We start from the raw sequence: 23,565 nt of genomic DNA, 5'->3' as shown, positions 1-23,565 counted from the left end.
AACCCATGTCATGAATTCAGCATTTAAGGAGTGTCACCTGGCCTATCAACTACTTCCAGACTTGAAGATGCAAAAGAGTGAAGGGTAAATTTCAGCTTTATGCTCCCCCTCCCAGCCACTTCATTCTTTGTTGCCTATTAAGGAAATAAGAGGCAATAAACATAAATTAGTGACCTGTTCAATTGTACTGTCATGGGCGTTGTAGTAAGAGCATCTGCTGGTGTTTCCATTAATCTTATGCCAACTTGACTTTCATGTACTGGGGTGCCTTAAAGTCATATAATTCTCACTAATACAGTTGGGACTGATCTTATTATCTTGTTTGAGTGTTACTTTAATCCAGGGATACATGCCTGCTCTTTGGATACTACCTAAGTATCAGGTGCTTTGGACTCAACTGTTTTGCATCTTATTTATTTCATTTATACACTACCTTTCTCCCCAATGGAGATGCAAGTCAGCTGACAACATTCTCTTCTCCTCTATTATATCCTGACAACAATACGGTGAGACAGGCTATGCTGAGAGTGTGTGTGACTGGACTAAGGTCACCGAGCAAGCTTCCATGGCAGGATGAGAATCTGAATTTGGGTCTCAACAGATCTTGGTTCAACATTCTATCCACTATACTATATTGGCAATATTTCAAGTCCCACATTGCCCACTCAGTGGACTTTAACTTAAAGTGTCTTATAGCTTTGCACCAAATGAAAGAATAGTATGTTGATTATCAAATCATAGTCAACAAATTCACGTGGCAAGTTCTCTGAGCAGCACTACCATGTGATGCCTAGATTCCTAAGCCTCTCTGCATACCCCATTTTATTCTGAACTTTGCACCAAGTGCATACAAGACTAGACTTCAGTGAATTCCACAGCAAGGTTATCAAAATATTGTCTTGTGTTTTACACGACCACTGATCAATCTAACACATACCTGTCAAGAGTAGTACAACTGAATAGTATTTCATCGGCAAAGTTGCAAAGAACACCCTTTCAGGATCTCAGAGGAACAGCAATGGAAGAGAAATGAGACTGAGTTATATTTTCTGAGGAAGACTTCTTGTTAATCTGCTTTTAATGGTTGTGGGGAAAATAATGGTTAAATGAGATGCCATTGTTCTCTGAAATTTGTGTCAAAGTTAATCAGCAATTTCCCTGGACTACTCTTCATATAGTCAGATTTATTGGAATGTTTTCACAAGCTATGATGATGAATGATCACTCTCAATGTCTAAGAAAGCTTTTTACTATTGTTAAGCAATTCTTTTTTTAAGCTGCATGTGACTTCCAATCCTTGGGTTTTTAGTGGGTTTTCTTTTCTTTCTCCTATAGTGTGTAGATCCCCTCCCTAATTTAGTTGTAGTTATTAGTAAATGCAAATTAAAAATCCCCTACGGGGGGCCAAAAAAAAAATATCTCAGAGGTAAGCTTATGAAAACAGCATTACATCTCACAAATTTTATTCCTTATTGTTTCAAGAAGTATCATAACTGGCAACAGATCACAATTCACTCATATAACAAAAGGAATTGGGTATAAACACACTTATTTAGAAAGTTTATTAAGAAAAACACCACATGGTATGAAAGAGAGTACAATAAATTAGTGCTGAACTTTTCATACCCAAGGTGACTTTTTCAGAGTGAAAGTGTAAAGAAAAGCATCCAAATGTGTATTAACATTAGCTTTTAGCTTAATTAACAGTAAGCCAAGTGGTGTCACTTTGGCCTTCTTGTACCGTGTCGCCATGCATAGTACCCCCCCCCAAAAAAAAAACATGTTCATATTGGAGGTTACTCTACTGACCAATAGTTCCTTCAGCTTCCATTTTACATAAAGCACCTGTTACATACTGCACAAATAAAACCCACTACTAACCAGCATGTTACCCACAGCCATTAATGTAAGCAAGGAAGGTGACCAGGAACATCTTCCTCCCAACTCTTTAGCCTGCCTACCAGTAATATACAGGCTTAATAAATACTACATAGTGATAGGGGATCCTAACTCTTCTAGCTTCATTCTGAAAGTAGCTTGACCTTTGCCCTACCACAGTGGTTTGCACAGGAGAGATGTACTAATATGGGTATGTGACATAAGCAATGCTGAATTTGTGCCTACCAAGTGTATCCTGGTAACAGAGATGGCTGGTAACCTAGAAGGTCAAATGTGGTGGTATGAGAAATGTGAGAGACTGAGTGAAGAAAATGTTTGTGTTAAGACAAGCAATGAGAAATTTGAACATGGGTTCCCAATTTCGTAACTCTTTCCTCTTGATCTCATGGCCAGTTAATGTCAGGTCAGTGAATTTTCCTTACGTCTACTTCAAGGACAAACAGTACCCAGCTTTAGCTATGAGCCCTTATTTTATTCCAAAAACAAACTGCAAATTCTACTAGTACAAGAGGTGGGCCCACGAAACTCAAGGGGAGATCCCATATTCCCCCTTCCATCACTGAGGCAGGCAAGGCTCCAGGCCCCATCACCTACCACTCAACACACACCAGCTGCCTGCCAGTATCCTTCACCAATGCGCCCAGGCCCACAGCAACTACCGGCAGCCACCGCCTTCAGGCCCACAGCTGCTGGTGGCATCCCCTGCTGTGCTCCTGGGCTGCACAGACACTGCCTCCAGACCCAGTATGACTCCCAGGTTGCACCACTGCCAGTGATGCCTCCCAGGCCCAGTGAGGCTTCCAGGCTGTGCTACCACCACTGGACCCAGCTCCCCGCTGCTTCTACAGCTACCACTGGGCCCAGTACAGCTCCTGTGGCTGGAAGACAACTGCTGGAGGTAGGTGCATTCTCTGCGAAAGCACAGAATGCCACTTTATTTCAGGGTATTTAACCTCTCCCTGTTTTTTTTAATTTTCAGATTATTCTGCAAACCCCAGGGGAACCCCAAGTTTGCTGGAAAATCTGTTTAAGCTTCCATGTGGCCCTGATCCACAGATTTAGCTATGTGCACATGGGAGCCACACATGGCAATCAGAATATAAGCTATTACCCATCCATTTGCCCAGTGCATTGGGGTCTGAAGCATCTGGACGTTGCCCTGGATGTCTTCAGCATTCACACTGGCCCCACCATGTCTAGATCAAGTCTTCAAGCGGTCTTTGGGGCTGTTAATCCCATAAAATTAGAGCTATGCTACAAGAAATCAGAAGTATTATTGTTAGGACGCTGCCACAGCCAGTCATGGACACTCCAGGCATCTGATGACGTGAGCATATGAAAGTTAATGCTGGAATAATCTGTTATCCTTCAAAAATGTTAGTTAACTACTTTTAACAGTGCTACTCCTCTAAATTACTATCATGGCCAAGATTTGTATGATTTTTTATTTTTGAGGGGGTTTGGTATTTTTTGTCTGTGCATGTGCACCTGGAAGTCATGGCAACCTCTGGTGACTGACCCCTACCAGGGACCTGGGTAGTATTCAGAGAGGAAGCTGAATAAAGCCTGCCCGTCCTCTCAACTGCTGGTATTTCAAGGAGGTCTCCCATCCTAGTACTTGCCAGAGTCAACCCTGCTTAGCTTCTGATATCTGATGAGACCAGGCTTGCCTAGACTATCTAGGTCAAGGCTAGATTTGTATGATCTTGACTACCTTTTACAAGCCCAAAGGACTGCTTAGAAGGGTCTACTCTCTGAAGTTGATGGTTCTACTGATGACTTAATGCATGTGCAGAACAGAAGGTCTAGTGGACTACACAGACGAATTCCCCAGAGCCTTATACCTGGATCATGCAGGATCCCTGCTACCAGGTTTATTTAATAGCAAGAGGAAATAAAGTAGAAGAGTTCTAACCTAGCTGCTCCACCCAATCTGAATAAGCACTCCAGAGAGTCCCCTTGTAGATTTACAAGAGGGCGCTGATTTGTTGAAGGTATCATTTTTCTCAGCTAGTAATATACCAGCTGAATTACACCAACCAGAGGTCTTGAAGATGGCAGAGTTATTTGCCTCAAATACAACCCCCCAGTAAATGAATGGGTAGACCACCATAGTATTTTTGTTCAATTCTGATGTGACAAATCTGATGTGACAATTCAGATTCTTGAAATGGTTCCCTTAACAGCCAATATGGTGTACCATGCCATTCCCCTGAACCATTTCACAGCTTCCTTTTCAGAATATAACCATTAGCAAACCTAGGGATGTAAAGGGCTATGGGAGGAGAGGCTTTTCCCAGTAGAAAACCTGGAAATCTTAAATTCTAAGCCTCCCTGAATGTTTTAAAAATGGTTTCAAATATTATATAAATTCCCTTTGTTCTCTCAAAATGCATAGATCTTAAGTATAAGACAGCAAGACAGTATATGCAATGGGATCATTGTAATTCCTATGTAACTTTTTTTAACCTGCTTTGGTTTCCTCTGGCTTCTACAGCACAAGAAAGACTATTACGGCATGCATGCCAAACCAAGCAACCAGTCAATATGAGAAAGAGAAGAGCTTGTTTCAGTCCACGTAAACTTTCAGTCTTCTGGAATCCACAGAGGTGAAAAAATTCACAATCCAAAATTACTGCTACTGGTAATACAAACACAGGTAAACACTTTGTGAGAGAAGGATACAGTACTCCAGAGCTCAATCAGCTCATTATCCAGATTTACTCAAAGTTCTAAACACTATACAGCACAATAGTTACATTCACAATGTTTGAAGGAGGTTGAAAAAGGGAGCACAGCTTGCAGTATGCACATTTCTTGCAGCCAGTTCTGGAGATATGCACATTTTGTGTTCAGTTTCTAGATGATACCATGTGTAAAGAAGAGAAGTTGTTTTAGTCCACATCATTAAGGCTTCCCACTGTATACAAGAAATGTGTTGGAAATGGTTGAAGAGAAACCATTGCCATTACTCCCCCTCCCTTTGCCAAATGGCCAACAAAAGACATGGGCAGGGGCTACCACTATGTATGTCAAGTGTTTGAATACAAACATTTACAGGCCAAGTATCATAATTAACTGATACAATTTACTGGGATGTATCCTACCACTGCACCAAGAATAGCATGAAGCCTTCATCCAGCTTAAAACAGGATATATGTCACTATGCTAAAATAATTAAATTTAGATCAGGTAGAAAAATAGCTATTGTATGTATACCTTTCCCCCATATAATTCTACTTTTTCATTAAAATGCCTGTGTGGTTAGAATCCCTAAAAGATGTATTTTCTTATCAAAATGCACACACACTGACAACCACCATCACAATGCCAGGGTTCTGAAGCAGATCTAGGTGAGAACAGCTGTACCCACAAGGCTTGGTATTTCCAGTGCTTTTAAACATGCCTATGAAACCACTAAGAGAACATGCAGCACTCTTATCAGTATGCTAACCTAGCTCTACCTTTCTTGGACAAAGCTCCATAAGCTGCTGCCTCTGCCCAGAACCACTGCCTAGAGGCAATAGTCAAGAGCAAACAGACTGAAAGCTGAAAAGTTGGGGAGTGATGCTTGCAGCAAATTGTTAGGCACTGTAAGAGACAGCATATGCTGTAACTGAATGACTTGCTCATCTGAGGGTTCAAAATTTAGGAATATTTCTGGATTCACTACAAATTTCTGAAAAGGTGGTAAAACACACACCCCGTCACTGCAGTTATCAGCTGCATTTACTGTGTAAGCTCCACTACTCCTGGATAAGGGTGAACCTAGCACATTTTAACTTCTGGATATGACTTCTGCAATGCCCTAAACGCAGGGTGCTCTTAAAAATAACCCAGAAATTTCAACAGGTGCAAAAGTGGGTCTCAGTCCAAATGTCTGAGAATTCTAAACTTACTTTGCAAGTGATTCCCAAAAAGTACATTAACTCCAAGCAACTTTCCCTCTCCTCAAAATAAAACACAGGAATAATAGTGTTTAGTGAACAAGTGTATCCCCCCTTTTTCACGTTTAACTCAATATCCAAACATGCTGGTAGTCTTATTGTTAATGTACAAGCTGATGTGCACCCCAATACATTCTTATTTACTACAAAATTTGTTTTCTAATTTCAACTTTCATGTTTCGACTTCTCAGGAGGCAAAAAAATGTAAACATACAAAAGTTAGTACAGAGTTCAGCAGTCTGCAGCTCTCTTACATATTGAGTATATATGCAATATTGCTTACAGAAAACTGAGGTATTTATACTTTTAAGTTTCATTAAATATGCCAAAGAGAAAAATTTTGTGCGTCAGCACATTTCAGATTGTTAAAACAGCAGTCTAAATTTAGGTTCAATATTTCAATTCTTCCCCACCTCCACCGAAAAAAACCACCAGTTTTCTTCCAAATTGTTTGTAGTTTTGAGGCTGGCTGTCATCAATATACTGACAATACTTTGTTCTGTTATATCCTTATCCAAATCTCCTAGTGATGCAGTAGAGGCCCTGAATCGCTACACTCAGCCATGGTGATTAACTGGCTAAAAATGAACAAAATGAAACTAAACCTTGAAAAAATAGAGGTTGGGAAGATGGAGCCCTGAAGGACATTGTTCTCCCCACTTTTGATGGAATTCCACTGACCCCGGTTAACTTGATCAAAAGTCTTGGGAGTCATACTGGATCCAGCTTTCATACTGGAGAAGCCAGTTAATGAAGCGGCAAAAAAGGCTTTCTACCAAGTCAGTCTAACCTGTAAGATGGCCCTATACCTTGATATGCCTGACCTGAGTACCTGGATCCATGCCACAGTAACATTGAGACTAGACTACTAAAAGAAGAGGAACCCACAATACTCATGGGGGGGGGGGGAGGATTCTCCACGGCTCCTAGCCTGCAGAAGCAGGAGGACCTCAGGGCTGAGGAGGAAGTGGCTACAGGTAAGCTCCCCCCCCGGCACCAGCGGCGAAGCCCAAGTGTCTCCGCTAAGCCTTCCCCCTTGGCAATGACTGCGAGGCACCATTCCCAGTGCATTCTCCGTGCATGTGCAGGGAATGTGGTTTTTTTAAACTTTTGGAGGGATTTAAGTATCCCCTGTAACTTTTCAGATTTTTCTGCACACCTGGGTATTGTTCCAAGTGTGCAGAAAAATCTCTTTGCCCCCCAAGTGCCCCCAATGTACAGATTTAGATATCCGCAGAGAGGGGGCAACTTGGCGATTAGATATAGAGACAAGAGGCGGGACCCATGATACTCGCGGGGGGGGGGAGAATTCCCCACAGCTCCCAGCCTGCAGAAGCAGGAGGCGCGGCAGCAGGTGAGCCCAGCCTTCTCCATCCCCCCTCCCTTCCCCCTAGTGGCGGCAGCAAGGCCGGCCCGCCAAACTTTCTCCTTCCCCCCCTCCCTTCCCAGCAGGTGCGAGGCCGGCCCGCCAAGCCTTCTCCTGCCCCCCATTCCCTGTGGTGGCGGCAGCGGCAAAGCCTTCTCAAGAGCGTTCTCTGCGCATGCACAGGGAACACTCCTTTACTTTTGGGGGGATTTAAGTATCCTCCTATAGTTTTTTACAGTTTTTAGATTTTTCTGCACATCTGGGGATTGCCACAAATGTGCAGGAAAATCTCCCTGCCCCCCATGTGCCCCCGATGTGTGGATTTAGATATCCACACGCCGGGGGGGGGGGCCTTGGCTATTAGATATATAGATAATGCACTGTATATTGGTCTTCCCTCAAAATCAACTCAGAAATTCCAGTTCCTCCAGAATGGCATAGCTTGACTATTAGTGGGAGCTAATTTCTCCCATTCTGCAAACGCTCCATTGACTGCCCATTTGTTAGTGAGCTCTATTTAAGGTATTGGCTATCACATACAAAGCCCTTCATGGCCTTGGCCCCTCTACGCTCCTCCATGACAGCTTCACTCATGTCAGCAGGTGCTTCTGCAGGTGCCAACCTGTAAATGGGTAAAATCAACAATTGCCTGTACTCATGGTTTCTATGTTATGGCTCCTGTCTTATGGAATGCCCTGCCCAAGGAAGTCAAGAAAGCTCCCACTCTCCCAGCTTTCTGCAAACTAAGCAAGATAGAAGTATTCAAGAGGGATTTTCTGCACAGGTAACAGGGCTGCACTGTACAAAATGGTTCACACTTACTTACTTGGATAGTTGACTGAAACTGTGTTCTATATCGCCACATATAGCTTATTGTAAGTAGAATCCTATTATGTAATTTCTGTACAATGTATCATGTTAATACTTATTATATGCTTCAGTTCTTCCAGGTGGTTCCAGACTTCTAAAATACTAATGCACTGATTACTGAATGTACCATTTTATGGATCCCACTGACTCACTCTGTGTAATCTGCCTTGAGCCCCTGTGAGAAAGGCAGACTATAAATAATGTAAACAAATACAGCAACTTCAAAATTTCCAAGAAACTGCCTGGAAGGAGGGAAACAAGTGAAATATTCATCAGTCCCTTCCCACTGAAGTACTGCTAGACCGAACCCAACACATTACTGAACCTATATCTCACAGCCATGTCACACATCACAGAGGCAAACCCAAGTCTGTCATCAAGCTTTCCTGAGTCCCTGTTCCATGTCCTCCTTTCTGGCTTTGTAACCCATCTGCAAAACAATCACATCCACTTTTTGATCCCAATCTACAGTTTCAGAACTAGTGTCCAATTATATGGGTTTTCTAAGAAGATCTGAATTGTAAAATTTTAATAATTTAAATATTTAAATGTTAACAAAATTTAAACAATGTTAGCAAAACAAATCAAATGTACCATGCTCAAGCACTGAGGTATGTCCATGCTTCATACCTCTCATTACCCATCTAACATGATTGATCTGCTGTATTATAGCCCTGACAACTATAGAGAAAAAGACTATAATGACATACCTGGGGTAAGAAAGCTTTCCACTGAAAAACATAGCATCAGAAAATTTTCTGCCCACATCATTGCCCTACCATACTGCACACAGGAACATTTAAATACGCTATCTACACCAGGACAATTACACTGACCAACAATAGGTTTCTGAGGTCAATTCAAGATGCTGTCTTTAACTTTTTAAAATCCTGTCATAATCAGGGACCAATACACCTTGAAGAAAGAGAAACCCATGTCAGCTAAACATTTGGCAGACCAAGTACAGCTTTATGTTCCTTCACTATGTGAGGCAAGATCTTCCACAGGTCCTTTAATTTTTACATTGCTTAAATGTGAGGGGGGAAAGTTCAGTATGTACTTCCCTTACAAGTATTGTTCCATTTAAACCACACCTGATTTTTCCCCCCAAGCAAATGTTTCAGTTATTCGTTGCTAAAGTATTTGTTGCTACAGACATACAAAACATGGTTACTAAATACAAATCGAAATAAACATGCTAGATCAGATCAACTCTGTTTAGAGCACTGGATATTTTTCTAGAAACTTCCCCAGTTTATTTTTTTTTCTGGAAAACCTGTATCACGGGCTGGAGTTTTTCCTATGGAGATTACAGCAGAACACTGTTTATCTATTTGGATTTGGATTGGTTTTAAACACCCTTGAGCTTATGGAAAGGTGGACAGATGAACTCTTGACTTCTTTCCCAAAAATGAGAAGTAGATCTGGGTTACCTACGATCTGTCAATAAGTAACAATAAGGGAGCGTGTACCACAGTAGTTAGGGCAGATGACCTAAGGGACAAACACAAATATGCAGTTGCAATGCTTCTTTCAATCCAGGGCTACTTTATTCTGTCAGCTGCCTATATACTGGGAGGGAGACTCCAATATACAGCAAAGAACACAGCATCTTTCCAGCATAGATAAAGTTCTGCCAATTTTAATATACACAACTAAACTTGTCTATTTTATTGCTATCATATTTGTAACAATTTGAGACTAAATTTCCTGACCATAGCAGAAGTGTCTATGTATAACTAGAAGGAGAAAACCTGTTGCAGCACAGGGATGACAGGAGAAACCCAAAAATATGACCTCAGTGCTTGTGGAAATTTGGGGGTAAATTTAAAAATGCAATACTTTCCTATAAAATCTAAACTTTTTAAGCTATCTGAACAATATAAAATGTATCATTTATTCAGTTATAAAATTGTACTATTTGGCATATTTATGGAATAAAAAGATAAATATCTTAATTTTCTATAAGAAAAATTGCAAATATACCCCATGCTTAAGCTTTGCAAACTGCTGCATACTGTACTAGAACATCACTTGCCATCTGAGAGGTAAGAGAAAATAAGATGAAGGAAGAGAAATTCTGTAGTAAACAAAAGAAAGTAATATTTGGACAGAAACTCTCAGTCACAATAGGGAGAACTTTCGGCATATATGCATATTAAACTAAAATGTATAACAATGGAAAAAATAAATTCTCTGATAATGTATTCCTATTCATTATAGCATATTAACTGTTACCAAAATTATTTACATTTAAACAGATTCTTTAAAATCTTGTAGCTCCAGAGTTCTTTCTCAATGCTCCCCCAAATTTCCAGAGTTTTCTTTGAGAAAAAATTTCATGCTATATATTCTGAGCACGAAAAGCCTTGCCTTAAACATTTTACTCATTCTAAAAGAACATTTCATAGCTTTTTTTCACTGCACCCTAAAGTTTCTCCATTGTAAAAACCGGAAATGTCTCCAAACTGTTTTTCCCTGGGCCTTCACATCTCTTAATTTTCACTCAGACCACAGCCCTCATTTCTGTGCTGGTCTCATGAAGCTTAAGAGCAGCTTTCTGGATAAAGGGGGGTACAGAAAAAAAGAAGCAGAAAAGCTTCAATTAATGAGCAGACCACCACTCAGTTCCTTTGATCCAAGCCAATCACAACCATGACAGCTATCTCCAAATTGGGAGTTGTAAAAGAAACACACAATTACTGTAAAAGGGCATTTATTAAAATTCTAGAGCTGTGAGGCAGTGGAGCAAGTAATTCCCTTTCCCATACAATATTCAGGAAGAACGAAATTAAGAAGGTAACCATCAACATCAATATATATAATTTTCAAAATGACTGAATCTGTGGGTACTTGAATCCAGAGACTGGTACTATGAACAAATGTAGATCTCTGAACTAACAAGAAAAATGTTTTAGGTCTGCAAAAAACCCTCAAATCTTAAAAAAAGTGGAGGAGTTAAACCCCCAAAATAACAGAAACAGAAGCTGTAGCTTTAAGAAACAAACGTTTTCAGGGACTGCTGCAACCACAGCAGTACTGCCAGCCTTCAAATCTTGGTTTCTGTCAGCAAAAGGCATGGGGAGGAGTCAGGGCCCTTTCCAGGGTTGTTTTGGCATCTGAGGGAGAACTCACTGAGGCCAGACAAAACAGCAACCATTGGGCAACGTGCTACCATCTGACTTGGAAGACTCACCCAGACACAACTACTTGTTACTGTTCAACAGCAACCACCTCAATAAAACCAGAATGGTGTAGTGGTTAGAATTTCAGGCTAGGATCTGGGAGACCCAGGTCCAAATACCCACTCTGCCATGGAATCTCACTGGGTAACCCTGGGTCAGTCACATACACTCACCCTAACTTACCTCACAGGGTTCGTGTGAAGATCAAATGGAGAACAGTGATCTAAGCTGCTTTGTGTACCCATCAAGGCCTGGTATAAATGAAGTAAAAAATATAGCTGAATATTGATGGCAGATAAAAGATGGGAGGGAAGGAAAGAAGAAAGCAGGGAAAGGTGAGAATATGGGACTCCCAGGAAGAGAGAAAATAGTGTGGGGAGGGGGATACAAGGGAAAGCAAGGTGCCTCCCACAAGTTCTTGCAGATTCCCCACCATGCAACTGGGCCCAGCCCAGTGACTGGTACCACAAAGAGCTTTTCAAGAGAGGCTGCCAGGGGAAAGAGAGACAAAAAGCTGAAGATGGAGAGGCAGATACAGGTAGGTTGGCTGGTGGGTGGGAAGGTCAGAAGAAAACAGGAAAGGGGACAGGCTACAGGTGAGTCATGAGCTCAGTTCTTTAGGAACCAGGAAAACGGGATATAGGCTATAGGTAAGTCATGAACTCACTTCTTCAGGAAGCTACTCATTATTTTAGTAATCTTTACAACCTTTCAAGGTATGCCAGTATTTACTACCATAATAATTTTTGGTAACTGGTAAATTACCCCTTTGTAGCAATTGTGTGGATTACTAAAGTTAGCTTATACTAGTTCAGTGTTACAGCTTCCAGTTTCTTGATGTAACATGAACACTTCAGACAACAGTGCTACAGCTTTGGTCCAATGGAGAATTTCAATGGATGGAAGGATTTCTGTGCAGAGCATTACTTCTTCCTCCTGCTGCAATCCAGAATGCCATCCCCCTGAGAGTCCCTTGTCCCCCTTGGAGCAGCACTTTGAAGGGAATTTGGGGAAGCAGCAAAAGGAAAGAGGTAAGAAAGCTGTGGACAGAAATCCTTCGATCCACCAAAATGTTGCTTTGAAACCACTAGGATTTACTGTACAAAAGCTGATACTCAAATGGACAAGTGGTAATTGGATTATACTACCTAGTTAGTACTTTCTGGATTTGGGCCAAGCCTTTTTATTATGTATAGATCTATAAAGTATTTAACTAGTCCCATTTAACTGCAATCTTATGAACCTGAGACTTTGTTCAGTGGGAATGTGGGAATGTTCTGAGATAGAGGTGTGGTCTGGCACTACATTAAAAAGACTTATGCTTGTATTTCCTATACCAAGTGCAGTCTGAGTCAGTAACTTTTAACATAGTGGAAGTCATTGATTGTCACCGATTTGAAATTAGGAAAACAAAAAACACAGTGTGCAATTCTAAATGGAAAAGTAAACATTAGCCATAGTTCACTGGATTCAAAGTATTGAAAAGCTAGAGGCTGTGCAAAACAGAGAAGTCCCTACTTGTCTCAGTTTATGACAGGGAAGGGGAGAAGAGGAAGCACAGAACTCACTTAACTTCTAAACCATAACAGTGCATTACATTAAGAGTTTGCCAAACCTAATTCAAGATTAAAAGACTGAAATAACTAGCTTATGGAAGACTCTCACCTGTGACAAAAAGGTCAAATGCAACAGACATGGCTATGTACGCAAAAGGCATTACTTGTAGTGAAACCTGATCAAATCTGTTCTATTTTTATGCACTCTCAAATTCCCTTATCCTTCACACCTCCTACTGCACCTCAGTAACTTATCTATAACATTGCATTAAAAAGGTAGACAATTGTTTCAAATTTTGATAATTTCTAAAAAGCTTTTCTTCTCCCATATCATACAAATTGCATTAGTAAAATACAATTACTAAAACATAGTGTGGATTATAGGGTTGGATCCAATCACCTTTTCTATTGGTGAAAAAGCAAGGAAAGGGTCCCCCTTTGACCATAAAAAAGACTACACTGAAAACCATAGGACCTGCCTGACAAAAGCCATGTGGTATGGGGACTGTAATAAGGAGGGGAACTGAGCCAGACTGAACAAAAAAGGTGGTTGGATCCAATCCAGGAGTGTAAATATTAGCAGATTTTGGAACTTCTTTAAAAATCCTGATTTCAGGTGTTTTAGCTTGTCTACTACAGTCACAAAAATCCTGCATTTCCCCAGTCAAAAATTCCAAACCAGAGTGTCAGTTTTGAGCATAATCTGTCTCAAAGGATATACTCTAGCTTCATCTATTCAATTAAATTGCAATTTAAAAGTGAGCAAATTAACAGAAGATCCTCCATCACATGAGGGACCAGAAAGACAATGTCTTTTGTTCCCTTAGTACGTTTATTATTCCAGGGCTTTTAAAAGGAGGGAGGGGACAGAAGGTACAAACAAAGGATTGCTTCCTTTGTAACCCATGAGGTACCACACTTCATTTTGCCAAGGAATATAAGCATATCCAACTACATTTCCTCATTCTCTTGTTTGGCTTTATTGTATCGCCCTTAATTTTCCTATGAATCTCACAAGTCCCCCCCCCCATTCTCTACCTTATTCCACATAAAGAAAGGCATGATTTAAATTCATTTTTCTGTTAAAAAGAAACATGCAGAACATGCACTAATATATTCAACTCCCTTAAGTCAAAATGCAAAAATAGCAAAGAAAATAAAATTATATATAAGTGAAACAGCTCCTTATTCACCTACATTTTGTTTTCACACAAAGGTCCTAACAATTATAATTCAATCAGCCTCTCTTTCAGATGCTGTCTGCAACTGCTGATAATTCTGCTTTACTCAACACAAAATGCAGCATACTGCATGTGAAAATTACTGTAACAAACAGAATTCAGCTGTTCAAATTTTAAATAATTTGGCCAGCACTACTGAATAATTGCACCAGCACTACTGAGTAATTAAGAGTTTCTGGACAATGGACTGTTATATCCCAAATTTTAAAATTATACCTATAATGTAACATTTACACAAAGAGGAAGGTACCATAAAACATTTAAGCATGTGTTAACTCAACTTCCAAGAGGAATGGTGTTCCCTGTGTAAGGGAATACAAGCCAATAATTATTTACAGGATTCTTTAATATTTGAAATGCCTTTCAATGACAGAAACCGGTATGTTAATCTAAAGCATAGTAGAGCTGTCTGCACTTCCTAAATCTGGCACGTCTATCTGTGAAAGGAAAACCATACAAAAATAGAACAGACTAGAAACATGGTCACTTGCTACAAGTACTCTGCAGTCGATTGCAATCACCTCATCAACATTATACACACTGGACACAGCCTTCAACACAGATTGCTATTAACAAATAAAGATGCATGTTAACGGTTCACAATAGGCCATTTAAATAGCTGAACTACAAACAATTAAGAACCAATGACTGGAAACTGGTAGCAACTTCAAGAATATTTGATCTCACTTTCACAACATGCAGACTGACCTTGAACAAGTCTCCTTACTTTTAAATCAGTGCTGGGGGGAGAGATATCAAACATTTTCTTCTCTGAAGTTCCCACTTTGGCTCTATTTAAGTACTAAGAAGCGAGCTACACAAGGCAACGGACAAAGCTCGCAGCTCTGTATCCAGGTTTACACAATGAAGCCGCAGCCCGATTCACTTTGCGGCCCTGCCCTCTTTACAAATGTCTCCTTTTTCTCCCCTGAATTGAAGGACACCATTGTCCTCTGCCGTTTCTACGCAGCTTATTTCTGTTGCGATAGACCGCGGTGGTGTTCTTACGCCTCTCACTTCAGCATGGCAGAGCCTCCCTCCCCTTGGTACACCGATGGAAACAGCTTTCCAAGTACCGCCGCGCGTTTCCGCTCTTTTTTACAAAGCTCGCGGGCTCCTTTTATATGGAGGTGCTGGAAAAACGCGGTGAAGGCGACGATGGCAGCGAGCGACGAGCGTCCCATTTCTCTCCTTCCCACTGCGGGCCCGCGCCGCTTTGCACAGGCGTGTTCAGGAGATCTTTATTAGGCAGACGGGGGGGAGCTCCATTCCTCACGACGCGGTAGTGGAAAGGTGAGAAGGCAGAAATCGCGGCTTTCAGAGCCGCCCCGAGAACAGATCTAGAGCCAGCCCCCAAGATATCACACGAAATCCTTCTCGTGGCTTTCAGCCAACCCCCACCTTCCGTTCGATCAACGCCCAGGCCCATCCAGGAGAGCCTCGCTTCCCCCCCCTCTCACATCCTTCCCAACCCCCCCAGGCTACTGCCGCAACCAAGCCCCCCCACACACCGCTCCCAGAACACAGCGGAGCTGCCCCCCAGAGGCCCACAGACCCACGCCCGCTCCCCTGTCCGTTATGCCCCAGACCCACCACCAGCCATCATCTCGGACTCCGGGAGAGCGCGATCCCGCCAGCGCAGAGCCCTCCGGCGCCCCAGTCGCTCCTCACAGGACCCCACCACTGCCCCTTCTGCACACATGATCACGCCCTCCCACCCGAGGATCCCGCGCCTCCCCGACACACTCCCTTCGCTCCGCCGACCCCACCACGGCCACACGGGCACGTACCCGGCGGCACATCCCCCCGCCCCTGCGGGAGTGAGAGGAGGCCGCAACCTGAGAGGGGAGGAGGAGCGCCCCCATTAGAAGCGCCCAGGTCCCCGCGTGTCTATGGCAACGCTAAGAGAGAGCGTGTACTGGTCCTTCAGGAGGACACGGCCTCGACCCGCTACCCACCCACCTGTGGGCGAGACGGAGCTGAAGGAGAGTAGGAAGCTTCACTTCGTATGAGGCGGGCAGATAGGCCAAAAGAGAGACGGGAAACACCTCACGCAACGGCGTGCTCAGCCACCGGCTAAATATACCCGGCGCGCAGCCTACCCTCATTGCCTGTCCTCAGCCACTCAGGAGTCGACTGCGTCTCCGCCTCGCAGGCTGATAGGCCACAGTGGAGAAGAGGTTAGCCGATATCCTGAGCGGCAAAGGGATCAGCCATTCACGGCCCAGGGCGCACAAAGCCGGCGAACAGAAGCGACATCCGTTGTGGCCAATAGTTGTTGAGGATAGGCTCATTACGACTGGGAGGCTGGTCTTCGATTCCTGCGGAACCCAATGAGACGACGCTCCTTTCAGTATTAGGCGAAAGGTTCTGCGGAGGCGTGGCTACGTTGCCCGCCAAGGATAGGTGCGCTGCACTGTGGAAAACCCTAGAAATCAAGACCTAGAAACCCCGTGTAAGAAAGGGCGTGAATCCAGAGCACCACCGGACGCAGAGACCAATGGCGAAGAACATAATCCAGTGAGTGACGTGATGACGGCAGAGTGTACTTAAAGGGAAATACCTTCTAAAAAGGGATCCGAACAGTTCTAAGCAGCACCGCCGGGGGGAGGGGGGGTGACATATGCTCTGCCTTCCCCATCCTTTTTCCGCGCAAGTTCGCGCCAGTCTTAAGCCCCTAATACTATCCTCAGTTCCCACAAGACACACCCAAACACCTGCAAACAAACATTTTAGTTTTGTTCAACTGAATAACAAGGTTATATGGTCAACAGTTGTAAAGCAATAAATATGTCAAAATAGCAGATAAATGTTCAAAGGTGTCTTTTCTAATTGTGGGAAGTGACTGAGAATTTTAATTCTCTTCTCTTTCCTCTTAATTCTCTCCTTCAGAGGTAGCATGGTTGTTATTTTGGAGTGTCAGGATGGAGAAACAGGCTAAGATGACAGCAGCACAGCTGCCTGAAACTTTCCCTGTTGGCCATCAGATTGATAGTACTCTTGGCCAGGATTCAGAGGTGCAAACCTATGCCAGGAGGGGCAACTTGGCAGGACGTGGATGGAGCTTCATCTGGAGGCCGAGACTGTGGTGTGCAGCGGAGTCAGAGCTTTAGACATTTTGAGCAGGTCAGATGCCGGTGAGGGTGTGGTCCTACTTGATAATTTATTTGGTTTTGTAGGCAGCAAAGAATCTCCAGTCTTTTGACATCCCAGGGGCCAGCGGAGAGACGGCAAGGAGTGAGGAACAGGGACCGGTTCACATCAGACCAGGGCTCCACTGCTGAGCAGCCAGGAGGAAGCAGAAAAACCAGCATGGAGACCTGTGGGAGGTGATATCCCTGTGCAGCATACTGTAGTTGGAGTTCCCTGCCACAAATGTTGTCAGTCTTTAAGGTGCTCCTGGACTCTTGCTCTTTTCTGCTGCGACGGACAGACTAACACCGTGACCCATCTTGACCCATCCATCTGCCCCCCTGAACCACTTTCAGAATGTGAGGGATTGAAATCTGATACGGCAAAAGGTTTTTTCCTAATATAAATACTATTTTCTTCTCCATTTGCCATTAAGTCAAGAGGCAGGGCCTTTCTCGGAGAGGCTTAGGGCTAGAAGTGGGAGGAGAGAGATTTCGTTTAAAACGGTTAATTACAATTTCTATAACGTCATCCCCAAGATCATCTATGCTTATTTTAATTGCTTTCGAATTGTTAGCATCAGAAGCTTGGAAGAAAAATAGCAATGCAATAAACAGATTAAAATTTCTGAAATTAATGGACAATTTCATTAAGTGATACTTTCCTAAAGCCCCCTTTAAAGCAACCTGTTAAACACCGCCAGAACATGGATGCTTGAGTCCAGGTGGTCAGCTGTGTTGGTTTCATAGAATCATAGAATGTTAGAATTGGAAGGGACCTTGCAGGTCATCTAGCCCAACCCCCTGCACTCTGCAGGAGCATAGCCGAAAGATAGCCCTACAACATACCCGAAAGTTGGTCGTCCAGCCTCTGCTTGAAAACGTCCAGCGAAGGAGCATCCACCACCTCCCGAGGCAGTCTGTTCCACTGCTCTACTGCTCTTACAGTTAGGAAGTTTCTCCTGCTATTTAGCCGGTAACAACTCCCTTGTAATTTTCACCCATTGGATCTAGTCTTGCAATCCAGAGCAAGAGAGAATAGATCCGCTTCATCTTCTACATGACAGCCCTTCAAATATTTGGAGACTGCAATCATGTCCCCTCTAAGCCTTCTCTTTCCCAGGCTATACATACCCAACTCTTTCAGCCTTTCCTCATAAGACTTGAATTCCAACCCTCTCACTATCCTGGTTGCCCTCTTCTGGACACGCTCGAGGTTGTCAACATCCTTCCTAAAATGTGGTGCCCAAAACTGGACACAGTACTCCAGGTGAGGCCTGACCATAGCAGAATAGAGTGGAACTACCACCTCCCGCAATCTGGATGCAATGCTTCTGTTAATGCATCCTAAGATTGCATTAGCTTTCTTCGCAGTCACATTGCACTGTAGGCTCATGTTTAGCTTGTGATCAACCAGAACACCTAGACATGAGCCTGCAGTGTGATGTTTGAAGCAGTAGTGACGCTTAAGTGATTCAGAAAAAGAAATGATAAAAGGTGACCTTGAAAAATCCAACCTTAACTAGGGAGAATCTTAGGTAAACAAAATTGGGTGCATTAAGAGGTGGCATTCAGAGCATTACCACTTTGGGGGGAGTAGAAGCTGCTACTGACTTTAAAAAAAAAAACCCCTAAACAAATAAATAAGAATGGGCCTATTCTAAAATTAAATACTGTACTTCAAATTGAAAGCTCTGATGTCATCATTTAAAAAAAAATTAACTCATAGGTGGGACTGCTGGCCTTACGTTGGCTGCGGCTGCACTTTCATTAGGAAGTCATATGAACGTTGAACCTAATGTAGCTATTGTTATTTTTCATCTTTCATTTCTGGAGTATGAAGCAGGAATATAATGCATTATACCATCTGACACAGTAAGAGAGGTGGGATAGTTTTTAAAAAGCAGCAATAGTATATTTTATAGAAACAAAACCAGTAATCAAAGTCAATGAAAAAAATGTTGGATCAGAAGCAAGCACCCTATAATATGTTAATGCTATAAATAATGTCCAAAGTGTTTAAATATAGAAGATATAAGAATATGAAGGATAATCTATAGAACACAGCAATTACAGTATCAGACTAAGACCTGACAAACCCAGGTTCAAATAACCACTGCTGTGAAGGTCACGGGTTGATCCTGGGTAAGTCATTCTTAGCTAAGCCTACCTCAGAGGGTTGCTGTGAGGATAAAATGGAAGGGATAAGGAGGATTTCCACTTCCATGAGCTCCTTGGAGGAAGGGGTGCAGTAAATAAAACATAAACTAGGTGTGCAGTACCATATGACCAGATGCAACACAACACAAGGCTTCTTCCTGTATTTTAATGGTTACATAGTAAAGGGGCCCATCTTACCTAAAACCAGGGCTTTTTTGGTAGAAAAAGCCCAGCAGGAACTCATTAGCATAACAGGCCACACCCCAACAATGCAGCTCATTAGCATATTAGGCCACACCCCCATGCATTCCCTTGGCTTGCCCGGGTGCACCGTGGCTGCGGCGAGCCCAGGCAAGCCGGCCCTTGGACAGGCTAGGGAAGGCATGGGGAGGCATTTAAATGCCTCCCTGATCCTTCCAGCCCCCCCCGACCCCCCCTCCTCAGAGTCGCCAGGGGGGTTTGCTCTCCAGCCCTTCCCTCTGTAGCCAGGCATGCAGAGGTTTTGGCTGTAGTGGGCATGGCCAACTCTGAAGCCAGCCGGAACTCCGTTCCTCTGTGTTCCTGCCCAAAAATAGCCCTGCCTAAAACCACAGCTAACACAACAAGGTGCACCTGTCAGAATGCCTTCTAAACAATTCCCAGGTATAGTACTCTTGTCTTCCTTCAAACCTAGTTAGTGGACACAGGATAAAGGCAGGTATTACACCCATTACTCTCTGATGGCTTCCAACACACTCCCTCCACCTCCTACGACTAATAGGTGCAGCAGTGTAGGTGCAGCAGTGGTTGCAGGGTGCTTAAAGCCATGAGGGAGCCCACCCCAGACAGGTGTCTGTCAGGTGTAGGAGCAGGGCCAGGGTACTTTAATCCATCAGGGACGCTGCCCAAGCAGGATAACCTTAGCGATGCTGCTGGCCCAGCCTCTCTGATAGCTTCCAACACATTCCCCCTCTCCTACACCTAACAGGTGGTTGCCTGTCAGGTGCAGCAGTGGTTGCAGGGTGCTTAAAGCTACAAGGGAGCCCGCCCCAGCAGTAACACCTTAGTGATCCTGCCAGCCCCACCTCCATAGTTGCTTCTAATACTCCTCCTCTCCCCCATACACTGGACAGGGAGCTGCCTGTCAGGTGTAGGAGAGGAGGTGGGATGCCAGGGAGGTTTGCTCAGCAGGATTGCCTTAGCCTTGCTGCTGGCCCAGCCTCCCTGATGCCTTTAACCATAATCCCTGCCAACACCAGACAGGCTGGTGTTTGTCAGGTGTAGAAGCAGGACCAGGGCACTTTAATCCATCAGGGATGCCGCCCCAGCAGGATCACCTTAGCTCAGCTTAGCCACACTCCCACAATGGAAATATACCCCAAATTTGTAGAAAACTGGTTTCCTTTATTTGATTATTTAACATCTCACAATGTAGGTTATGGAAAATTGGTTCATATGAACTTGTTTAATATCTGATTGGTTGGATGGTGTTTTGAATATGTAGTTATGTCCCACTTTTTAAACGTACCATAAATGAGAAGCATTTGTGTAAAAAAAAGGGGGGGTTACCCTAAAGAGGTAAAAAAGGGGCAAAATGTGTTCCCCCAATTGTTGGAAGAGACTGCAGACAGTTGAGGACAGTTACAGAAATCAGCGATTCAAGACTTCTTTTTTTAATAATTTATTTTTATTAGTTTTAACAATTATAAACAACCATATATATCAAATATTTCCATACAGTTCGAGTCTGTCGATATCTTAACTTTAATCCATTTATGTACTCTCAACCATCTCTTCTGATGTATCAACCAATTTATTTCTACAGTCCTTAGATCAGTCATACAAAAAGAAGTACACCTTTACAATATTCCAAGATTTTAAGATACATCAGTGACCCATTAAAAGCAAATTAAAATTTAATCTAATATCAAACAACTATATCTAACTAGCTACCTTAGAGTTTCCGTGATCTGAGTATCACCATACAGAAACTGGCTACTTGGTGGGTAATTTTGGGGTTTCTATCAGATAGAAGAAGCTCGAGTCTAACTTTTTCGGAAAGACCCAGATCTGATGTACCTCATCATCTTTACATTGCATTATAACATTTATTTTATCCAGCTCTGCCAAAGTTAACAATTTATTGATTAACTCATTTCATTCGGAGTTTGAACAGATTTCCAATAATTTGCCCATAAAATTCTAGCAGATGTTACAATCATTATTATTAAATATTTGTCACCATACTTAATCTCTTCAGGTAACATATTCAACAAATAATATTCTGACTCTAATTCCAAATTTACACTAGTAATTTCAAAAATAATCTTCTGAATCTTACGCCAATATTTTTGAACTTTATAACAACTCCACCACATGTGGTAATACGTACCAATCATTCTTTTACATTTCCAACATTTATTTGCGTTGTTTTTATAACATTTCAATATTTTTACTGGTGTCCAATGCCATCCATAGAACATTTTGAAAATATTCTCTTTATAAGTTATGGCTCTCATAATTTTGGATGTTTTCCAAATTTTCGACCAAGCATCTGTGTCTACATTATGACCTATATCTGTCATCCATGAAATCATAGAGGGTTTGATAATCTCATCTAACATGTATTCCTCTAACAGGTTATATAACTTTTGAATAAATTTATCACTGGAAGAGAGCCATATCTTATCTAATTCATTCTTTTTAGTTTCAAAGCCATAAGAAGTATCTCTAGTATATCTAGATTTTAATTGTAGATATTGCCACCATGATAATTGAATATTTTGTTTTAACAGTTCCTTCTCCACTTTTAGTTCATTATTCTTTTTTAATAATAATTCATAACATTCTCTATTATTTGTTATGGCTAATTATGGTTTAGTAAAGGCCTCTAAAGGTGAAACCCAGCTGGGAGTATTCCTGTAGTATCTCTCTTTTATATTGTCCCATGTTTTAACTAGTGTTCCTCTCAATATATGGTTATGGAAATTAGAATGAATTTTATCTTTTCCATACCAGATATATGTATGCCATCCCATATATAGATCATGGCCCTCTAATTTTAGAGTCCTGGTATTTTCCAATTTTATCCAATCTTTGATCTAACATAGTGAGGCTGCTTGGTACTATAGCTTCCAATTAGGAACACCAAACCCTTCCCCTCTTTTTTATCATGTAATAGTTTCCATCTTATTCTGGGGGTTTTTTGCATTCCAAATAAATTTTCTTGTTATTCTACCAAATTCAGTAAATATTTTGGGGTTTTTTACCACTGGAATATTTTGTGCAAGAAACAAAAATCTTGGGAGCACATTCATTTTCACAGTAGCTATTCGTCCCATTAATGACAATTGTAAATTATTCCATTTATTCAAATCAGTCAATATCCAAAAGTAAGTAAAAAATCAGCGATTCAAGACTTCTGAATAGACTTTTTAAAAAGCCAGCATGGCAATTGAGTTAATGAGTGTTCATGGGGTGATAGTAAAGGACCTTTCTAGGAACCATTTTGATGTGTGCCTCTCTCATGAACCTGAAGACATGTCCACCGCATCACCACTCCCTCACACCAACTCCCCCTCAACCTCTCACCTCTTACTGCCCCCAAGAAAGCTCCTGGCAAACATTGCCAGATACACTATCGCTACAAGGAGGAGGCAACATAGGAATGCGGCAAAGACATTTGCACATAGTTTGCACATAGTACTCCTGCGGGGCACTGAGCTGCGCAGGCCAAGTACCAGTGAGATCATCCTGAGGTGCTCAGAACAACACATTCTCCATATGAGCAAAACAATCCAGGAACACAAGTAGAAAGGCCATCACTTTCGTGGAAGGTGGCAGGAGTTGACATAACAGACTGTTTCTTAAATGGACAGTTCTATGTTGCCTGCTCCAGAGTGAGCTCACAATGCAGTCTGGTGATCCTAGCACTTCAGGGCAGAACTACCAATGTGGTCTACAGAGAGGTCCTTTAGTAGAGAAAAAAGTACGTATGTCTCACTTCATTTTTTACACTACAATTTTCTCCATTAGAATTCCTACAACAAATGTTACATTTCAGACTTCACATCATCAGTATTATAACTGGATTTGCGGAACTTAAATACCATAGCGAAGCACGGGCATGAGGCTAGTAGATAAAATACAACAATGAACTTCATAGAAGAATACCACACGTCCCTTTATTGCATCTCTTTATTGAATATGTTGATTCGAAATTGGGAATTAG

At 42.2% G+C, this 23,565-nt stretch overlaps 1 protein-coding gene across 3 annotated transcripts in view; it reads right to left on the bottom strand.

Annotated features, from left to right (window-relative positions):
• Positions 1-16,140, bottom strand: part of G3BP1 (GTPase activating protein (SH3 domain) binding protein 1) — a 56,416-nt gene extending 40,276 nt beyond the window's left edge. For 2 of the 3 annotated variants that reach the window (XM_015415292.1, XM_015415294.1), the window contains exon 1: positions 16,027-16,140. The gene's annotated coding sequence lies outside the window, so the exon portion shown is untranslated. Of the gene's footprint in view, positions 1-14,772; positions 15,374-16,026 lie in introns of those variants that run through there. The other variant, XM_015415293.1, reaches the window with a different exon arrangement.
• Between the last annotated feature and the right edge of the window lie 7,425 nt (positions 16,141-23,565).

The sequence above is a fragment of the Gekko japonicus genome, unplaced genomic scaffold, assembly GCF_001447785.1.
Source record: "Gekko japonicus isolate JY-2015 unplaced genomic scaffold, Gekko_japonicus_V1.1 scaffold509, whole genome shotgun sequence".
In the NCBI taxonomy this organism is placed as follows: domain Eukaryota; kingdom Metazoa; phylum Chordata; class Lepidosauria; order Squamata; family Gekkonidae; genus Gekko; species Gekko japonicus.
The sequence above is the reverse complement of the archived record's forward strand: the minus strand, read 5'-3'. Positions and strand labels throughout refer to the sequence as shown.